This window comes from Chlorocebus sabaeus, chromosome 6, assembly GCF_047675955.1.
Source record: "Chlorocebus sabaeus isolate Y175 chromosome 6, mChlSab1.0.hap1, whole genome shotgun sequence".
In the NCBI taxonomy this organism is placed as follows: Eukaryota; Metazoa; Chordata; class Mammalia; order Primates; family Cercopithecidae; genus Chlorocebus; species Chlorocebus sabaeus.
Window position 1 is genome coordinate 9,448,863 of NC_132909.1, and position 9,453 is coordinate 9,458,315.

A 9,453-nucleotide genomic window follows, 5' to 3' on the forward strand; every position below is an offset into this window, starting at 1 on the left:
CTGGGCTCAAGGGATCCTCCTGCCTCAGTCTCCTGAGTAGCTGGAACTACAAGAAATGTTCCCACGCCCGGCTTGTTTTCTTCTTATGTAAATTGTATCACACTATTCTCATTGTTCTGTGACTTGATTTTTTTCACTTCACATTATATCTTGGAGCTCTTGGAGCTTGCTCTTCCCAGGCCATCGTGTTCTCCCTCTTTTTTTTTTTTTTTTTTTTTTGAGATGGAGTCTCACTCTGTTGCCCAGGCTGGAGTGTAGTGGAGTGATCTCGGCTCACTGCAACCTCCACCTCCTGGGTTCAAGCAATTCTCCCACCTCAGCCTCCCTAGTAGCTGGGATTACATGCATGCATCACCACACCCGGCTAATTTTTGTATTTTTAGTAGAGACAGGGTTTCACCATGTGGGCCAGGCTGGTCTTGAACTCCTGACCGCAAGTGATCCACCTGCCTTAGCCTTCCAAAGTGCTGGGATTACAAGTGTGAGTCACCACATCCAGCTTTTTTTTTTTTTTTTTTTTTTTTTTTTTTTTTTTTTTAAGAGACAGGGTATCACACCGTCACCCAGGCTGGAGTGCAGTGGTTCGATCATAGCTCACTGCAGCCTCCAACTCCTGGGTTCAAGTGATCCTCCTGTCTCAGCTTCCTGAGTGGCTGGGACTACAAGTGTACACCACCATGCCCAGATTATTTTTTAATGTTTATTTTTGTAGAGCCAGGGTCTTACTATGTTGCCCAGGCTGGTCTCAAACTCTCAAACTTTGCACCAAAATGTAAAGTGCTGTGATCACAGGAATGAGCCATCATGCCTGGCCTCAAACTGTACCCTTAAGATCCCTGCTTGCTGGCGGAGCACAGTGGCTCACGCCTGTAATCCCAGCACTTTGGGAGGCTGAGGAGGGTGGATCACTTGATGTCAGGAGTTCGAGACCAGACTGACCAATGCAGTGAAACCCCGTCTCTACTAAAAAATACAAAAAAAAAAAAAAAAAAATAGCCAGGCGTGGTGGTGCATGCCTATAATCCCAGCTATTTGGGAGACTGAGGCAGGAGAATCACTTGAACCTGGGAGGCAGAGGTTGCAGTGAGTCAAGACTCCACCACTGCGCTCCAGCCTGGGCGGCAGAGCGAGACTCCATCTCAAAAAAATAAATAAATAAAAAATAAATCTCTGCTTATTATTGTTTTAAATTATACCTCCATTAAAAGTGAAATAGGCCAGGCTGTGGTGGCCCACACCTATAATCCCAGCACTTTGGGAGGCCAAGGCAGGCAGATCACTTGAGGTCAGGAGTTTGAGGCCAGCCTGACCAACATGGTGAAACCCCGCCTCTCCTAAAAATCCACAAATTAGCCGGGCGTGGTGGCACACGCCTGTAATCCCAGTTACTCAGGAGGCTGAGGCAGGAGAATCTCTTGAGCCCAGGAGGCGGTGGCTGCAGTGAGCCGATATCGCGCCACTGCACTCTGGGCAACAAAGAGAGAGACTCTGTCTTAAAAAAAAAAAAAAAAACCAAAATAGGCCCGGGCGCGGTGGCTCAAGCCTCTAATCTCAGCACTTTGGGAGGCTGAGGTGGGCGGATCACGAGGTCAGGAACTCGAGACCATCCTGGCTAACATGGTGAAACCCTGTCTCTACTAAAAATACAAAAAACTAGCCGGGCGAGGTGGCGGGCGCCTGTAGTCCCAGCTACTCGGGAGGCTGAGGCAGGAGAATGGCGTAAACCCGGGAGGCGGAGCTTGCAGTGAGCTGAGATCCAGCCACTGCACTCCAGCCTGGGTGACAACAGAGCGAGACTCCATCTTCAAAAAAAAAAAAAAAAAAAAAGTGAAATAAATGCTGTTTTGGCAGATATGGGAAAAGAAAAAATTTAAAAAGTAAAAACAAAAAAAAAAAGTGAAATAAAATACCATTATTGATATTGCTGTCCCTTCAGCTTCTTTCTTTTCGTCCACCCAACCCGCCTGCTGGAATGGGGGCTTGTTTTGTTTGCTGAATGGATGAATGAATGAATGAATTCGTGAATGAAGTCTGAGGCAGCATCCTGGCCTCATGGAATATTCCTCCCCCAGCCTCTCATACCCTAATGGTCCTTCAGTTTCATAAAAGAGGAGGAGGCCGTGTTCCCCCAATCCTGCAGCCTGGTCACCCTGGTCACCCTGCTTGCACACACACTCACTTTCCCAGTGGAGACTCAACTCCTTGGCTCTGCAGACAAAGCCTCTGGCAACCTCACCTCTGCCCACGGCTGGGGCTGTCTCTCCCTGTCATCCTAGCCTCATTCCTGCAGTCACACTCACTGAGACTCTTCTGTGTCTCACAGCAGGAAACAAAAGCAAAGATCCTTGTTCTCCAGGGCTCCATGCACGAATATGCGGCCCCAAGTCAGGTGGAGCTGACTGCAATTATGAAAAATGATACAGGGACTGGCCGCGGTAACCCCAGCACTTTGGGTGGCAGAGGCTGGAGGATCACCTGAGGTCAGGAGTTCGAGACTAGCCTGGCCAACATGGTGAAACCCTATCTCTACTAAAAATAGAAAAATTAGCGGGGCTTGGTGGTGCCTGTAATCCCAGCTACTCAGGAGGCTGAGGCAGGAGAATCGCTTGAATCTGGGAGGCAGAGGTTGCAGTGAGCTGACATTGTTCTATTGCATTCCAGCCTGGGTGACAGAGCAAGACTCTGTCTTAAAAAATAATAATAATAAAGGATGCTGGGTATCGTGGCTCACGCCTGTAATCCCAGCACTTTGGGAGGCCTAGGCAGGTGGATCACCTGAAGTCAGGAGTTTGAGACTAGACTGGCCAACATGGTGAAACCCCATCTCTACTGAAAATACAAAAATTAGTCTGGCGTGGTGGTGGACGCCTGTAATCCCTGCTGCTTGGGAAGCTAAGGCAGGAGAATCACTTGAACCCAGGGAGTCAGAGGTTGCAATGAGCCGAGATGGCATCATTGCACTACAGCCTGGGCGACAAGAGCAAAACTAGGTCTCAAAAAAAAAAAAAAAAAAAAGAAAGAAAGAAAGAAAAATTAAATGGGTTAAGGGACAAGAAGGGCATAAGGGTCAGGGTTGCTGCCTTGGTAGCCAAGGAAGGCATCTCTGGGGAGGCCACACGTGGGCAGAAGCCTAATTGAAACAAAGACGTCAGCCAGGTGCAGACCTGGGGAATGGGGAGTCCCTGGAGAACACAGGGCGCTGAGTGCAAAGGCCCCGAAGCTGTTTCTCGCCTGTGCAGTGTTGGAGGAACAGGGAGGAGGCCAGCGTGGCTGGAAGGGAATGAACAAGGGGAAGTGTACCAGCAAGAGGGCAGACAGATTTGGAGGGGCGGATCATTTAGAGTCGCGTGGGCCATGGGGAGGATGTTGGCCTTTACTCCAAGTGAGATGGGAGCCGGGGGAGGGTTGAGAGCACAGGAGGGACATGAGCTAACTTCGGAGTTAAGAGGCTTTCCTGGCTGCTGTAGCAAGAAGAGACGATGGGGTAAGGAGCCGAGTGTGGAGGTCATCAAGGAGGCTACTGCAACAGTCCAAGCAAACAATGAGGGTGGAAGCAGAGGTGGTGAAAGGTGGCCAGATTCTGGAAATATTTTGAAAGTAGAGTCAGCTAATGGACTGGATGTGGAGGTGTGGGAAAAAGACAGCCAGTCGGCAATGACTGGGAGGTTTGGGCCAGAGCCACCGAGCTGGGGAGGTGGTGGGCGGGGCAGGTGCAAGTTTCCTGAAGGTCCCAAGCGGTTCCACAGCTCCAGGTCTTTGTGCTCTCTGTGGCCCCTGCTTGGAATGCCCTCCCTGCTCAGCTCCCCACCCCCAGCCTCAGCCTCAACCCTGCTCCCAGCCACAGCTGGGCCTAAATAGCATCCTCTCTGGAGGCTTCTCTGCAAGGAACCCTGGTTCAGTGCAGTGCACCCTTCTGCGTCCTCATGACAACTTCCTCTTCCCTGGAATGGACGGTCATAGTCCATCAGCCGGGAACTTGTGCTGAGTGGACAACACCCAAGGGACAGGGGAGTGCCCCCGGCTTGAATCAGTCATCAAATGCACCTGCAGGAAATAACCTTGTTCTTTCCTTCATTCAGCAAATTTATTGTTGTTGCTACTTTTGAAATAGAGCCTTGCTCTGTAACCCTGGCTGGAGCGCAGTGGCACCATGTCAGCTCACTGCAACCTCCACCTCCTGGGTTCAGACAATTCTCATGCCTCAGCCTCCCAAGTAGCTGGGACTACAGGTGTGCGCCACCATGCCTAGCTAATTTTTGTATTTTTTATAGAGACGAGGTTTTCCCATGTAGGCCACACTGGTCTTGAACTCCTGACCTCAAGGGATCCTCCCACCTTGGCCTCCCAAAGCACTGGGTTTGCATTGCAAGTTAACTTATAAACCTGTTTTTATAAAAATAACTATTTGGTGGGGTGTGGTGGCTCAAGCCTGTAATCCTAGCACTTTGGGAGACCAAGGCGGGTGGATCACCTGAGCTCAGGAGTTCAAGACCAGCCTGGGCAATATGGTGAAACCCCGTCTCTACTAAAATACAAAAAATTAGTCAGGCGTGGCGGCGGGCGCCTGTAATCCCAGCTACTCGGGAGGCTGAGGCAGGAGAATCGCTTGAACCTGGCAGGAGGTTGCAGTGAGCCAAGATTGCAACACTGCACTCCAGTCTAGGCGACAGAGCAAGACTCTGTCTCAACAAAAAAAAAAAAAAGCTGGTCATAGTGGCTCATACCTGTAATCTCAGCACTTTGGGAGGCCGAGGCAAGTGGATCACCTGAGGTCAGGAGTTCGAGACCAGTCTGACCAACATGGTGAAACCCCGTCTCTACTAAAAATACAAAAATTTCCAGGCCTGGTATTGGGCGCCTGTAATCCCAGTTGCTCAGGAGGCTGAAACAGGAGAATCACTTGAACTCAGGAGGCGGAGGTTCCAGTGAGCTGAGATCACCCCCATTGCATTCCAGCCTGGGCAATGAGGGAAAAAAAAAAAAAACCATTTTCCGAAAAAACTCAGTGCATCGTGTGGCACTGTGTCATTTTGAAATTTTTTTTTTTTTTTTTTTTTGACAGAGTTCCACTCTGTCGCTCTGTGGCCAGGCTGGTCTCAAACTCCTGACCTCAAGTGATCCACTGGCGTCGACCTTCCAAAGTGCTGGGATACAGGCATGAGCCACTGCACCCGGCCGCACATCTCTTTAACGTCTGGCTGGATCCTTGCATCTGTGTCTGTCTTCAGTGCGCAATTCATTACATGTTGGGCAACTTCTGGAAACTTCCACTGTCCACTCATGAATGAACGAGAATAAAAAAGGCAGTTAACATCTCAGGAGGGTAATATACAAATAATTTCGACCTCATGGACCCCTCGAAAGGGTCTCAGGGACTCCTAGGGACCTCTGAACCATGCTTTGAGAACCACTGACATGTAGTTTCAGTTTTTTTGAAATCAATAAAGTGCCAAAAAGGAAAAAGTATTAGGATAAATTTGGTGATAAAACTGACCCAAACAGACTTATAATCTTTTTCTTTTTCTTTCTTTTCTTTTTTTTTTTTTTTTTGAGGCAGTCTTGCTCTGTCGCCCAGGCTGGAATGCAGTGGCACAATCTCAGCTCAGTGAAAACTCCACCACCCAGGTTCAAACGATTCTCCTGCCTCAGCCTCCCAAGCTGGGATTACGGGTGTGTGCCACCACGCCCGGATAATTTTTGTACTTTTAGTAGAGACAGGGTTTCACCACGTGGGCCAGGCTGGTCTCGAACTCCGGGCCTCATGTGATCCACCCACCTTGGCCTCCCAAAGTGCTGAGATTAGAGGTGTGAGCCACCACACCTAGCCCAGGCTTCGCACTCTTAAATTGTTTCTTTTGTAAGGTGGGATTGTTCCTAACTAAGTCTCACCATGGAAATACTCAAGTGCTGGATGACAGGTCGGCTGCCAAGCCCCTCTGGGGTTGTTCAACAGATGCAGTAGATACTCCTATGACCTTGTTTAAAATCTGAAAAATTGGCCGGGTGCAGTGACTCACGCCTGTAATCCCAACACTTTGGGAGGCTGAGGCGGGTGGATCACCTGAGGTCAGGAGGTCGAGGCCAGCCTGGCCAACATGGTGAAACCCCATCTCTACTAAAAATACAAAATTAGCTGGGCATGGTGGCACATGCCCGTAACGACAGCTACTAGAGAGGCTGAGGCAGAAGAATTGCTTGAGCCCAGGGGGCAGAGGTTGCAGTGAGTAGAGATAATGCCACTGCACTCCAGCCTAGGCAACAGAACGAGACTCCGTCTCAAAGAAAAAAAAAAAAAGAAAGAAAGAAAAGTTTCATATATGGGCCATGCACGGTGGCTCAGGCCTGTAATCCCAGTACTTTGGGAGTCTGAGGGAGGAAGATTGCTTGAGGCCAGGAGTTTGAGAACAGCCTGGGCAACACAAGAAGACCCCCCCATCTCTACAAAAACAAAATTTTAAAAATTAGCCTGGTGTGGTGGCATGCACCTGTAGTCCCAGCTACTCCAGAGGCTGAAGTGGGAGGATTGCTTGAACCCAGGAATTTGAGGCTGCAGTGAGCTATGATTGCACCACTGCACTCCAGCCTGGGCAACAGAGCGACACCCTGGCTCAACAACAACAAAAAGTTTCATACGTTAACATTTCCTTTATACTGAGCATGCAGTCTGCTATGGAGTTCTAGTTTATTCTATTCCATTTTTCTTTTCTTTTTTTTTTTTCTTTTTCTTTCCTTACTTTTTTTTTTTTTTTTTTTTTTGAGATAGAGTGTTACTCTGTCGCCAGGCTGGTGTGTAGTGGCGTGGCAATTTCGGCCCACTGCAACCTCTGCCTCCCGGGTTCAAGCAATTCTCCTGCCTCAGCCTCCTGAGTAGCTGGGATTACAGGCAACTGCCACCGCGTCCGGCTAATTTTCGTATTTTTAGTAGAGACGGGGTTTCACCATGTTGGCCAGGATGGTTTCGATCTTTTGATCTCGTGATCCGCCCTCCTGGACCTCCCAAAGTGCTGGGATTACAGGCGTGAACCATCACGCCCGGCCCCCATTAAAAAAAAAAAAAAAATTGCTGATTGCCACGGAGTATTTTTTGTCTTTCTTTCTTTTCAGAGAGTGACTTTGTTTCTGAGACCACCGAGGATCTTGATACCACCCCTGCTAATGGCTGGGCGCTCACAGTTTGAAAAGCTCTAGGGAACCCTCTGTTACTCCCCAGACAAGACCCACTCCATCCCCACCCTGACTCAGAGGTGCCTCAGAGGTGCCTGGCAGTGCTTAAGCCCTAATGTGCAATTATTCCACTCGTGGCTGTTTTCCTTGAGTCCCCGAGACTTCCAGAAGTTGAGGGAACACGTCTCGCTTGCTTCCTGCTGCAGCCCCAGCTTCTGGCCCAGCGCCTGCCTAATCACATAGTGGGTGCCTAATAAACGTTTGTTGAGTGAATACATGAACAAGCGAGCTGGGGCCAGAGTCAGGACTGCAGCCCCGCCTGTGCCGCTCCCTAGGACTCGATAATTTTGCTCACATCACTTCCAAAGACCCATGCAGCGGACCCTCCCTCGGCTTCTGCTACCCGCATCCAGCCGCAGCTTAACCTGAGCCTCCTTACTGGGTCGAGCAGGACTACATTTCCTACAAGTCTCAAGGCCAGGACTACACTTCCCATAAGCCTCTGCTTCCGCCAGGTTCTGTGCCCTTCAGCCACCGGGGCAGCAAATTGCGTCTTTTCACACTCCCCGCCCCCCGATTGCATCCCCTCCACCCTGCAGCCCTTCCGTGCGCCCCCTCCCTCCCGTGATGAACCTGCCTCAGTTTCTCCAATGAGACACCCCGAAGGCAGCCCCTTCCCCCTTCCCCTGAGCCCCCAGATGAGGAGGGCTGCGCTCTGCTGGGAGTGTGCACTGCCCGGCCGGTGTGCGCCACGGCTGCGCGTTTTGGTGGAAAGCCCTGGGCCCCTGCTGGGGGGTTGGGGTGGGGGGCTGGGTCGCCTGCGCCGAGTGTTGCTGAGGCTGCGTCTTGGGTGCGCAGCTCCGGCCCAGCCTCACCCAGGGGAACGCCTCGCAGGTGCTCACGGACGATGGAGAGGTCCGCGCCCAGGGTGGGAGTCCGCGCTTCCGGGTGTGTCTGCAGCTCGGGGCGCTGGAGGGTGGGATGTGACCCTGAGACGGCGGCGGCCTGGCACGTGATGTATGTGTGTCCTTGTCTGATGTGTCGGTGTCCCCGATGGACCGGGTTCCAGTCCCAGCTTTGCCACTTCCCGGCTTGTGTGCCTTGGGGCAGGTGACTGCCCCGCGCTGTGCCTCAGTTGCCTCATCTGTACAATGGGCATGATTTAAAAATACCTGTCTCAGAGGGCGGTTATGAGGATTGCAAGGTAATTCTGTACGTGTAAAACGCTGCGGACGATACCTGGCACAGACTAAATACTCATAAGAATAAATACATTAAATAAACTATGATCATGTATCTTTTGTATGAGGCAAGTGCTGTGGTTGTGTAATGTCTGCGAAACCTCACGGGAAACGTGGGTATTTGCGATCCGTGTGTCTGTGCGCGTGTCTGTGTCTGTGTTGTGGGTGTGTGCATCTTTGTATGTGTTATGTGTGCCCGTGCGTGTTTCTGCATGTGATGTGTGACTGTGGTGGGGTTCTGTGTCTTTGTAACCTTGTGTGAAAGGTTTGTGTATTTGTGATGTGTGTGTCCAAGTCTGTTTAGGTATGTGATACATGCATCTCTGTGTGTCTGTGTATTTGATCTGTGTGCCTATGTCTGTGTTTATGTATAGTGCGTGACTGTGTATATGTGCATGTTATATGTGTCTGTGTGTATCAGTGTGTGGTGTATTTATGTGCATTTTTGCATGTGATTTATGTAGCCCTGTATGTATGAGTTGTGTGTGCCTGTATGCATGTGTAGGTCATGTGTCTGTGTGTATCCGTGTGTGTGAAGTGTGTGTCCATGTGAATGATGCATGTTACATGTCCGTATATATGCATGTGTTACGTTTCTGTGTACTCACATATGTGATGTGCCTGTCTGTAGCTGCTGGGTCCGTGTCTATGTTAGTTCATATGATGTGTGTGTCTGCGTGTGTCCGTGCAATTGCTGTCTGTGCATGTCCGTGTGACATGCATGTATGTGATACTTGTGTCTGTGGGTATTCTTTGTTGCTCATTTGTCTAGGGACTGTCTGCGTGGCTGTGACTATGAGTGTCAGCATGTCACAGTGGTGTCCGTGGGGATCTTTGTGCTGTGTGCGTCTGTGGATTTGGGGCTTTACTTTGTCTGGGGCATGTGTGGGTCTTTGTGATGCTTTGACGTTCCTGCGTGGCCGGGTGCATCTGTGCTGGAAGCCGGCCTGCCTGTGCGTTTCCAGTGCGGTCCCTGCGTCTTTGTGTGTGACGTGTACGTGTCCCCGTCTGTTGATGGCTGTCCACCTTTGTATGTGATGCGCTTGTC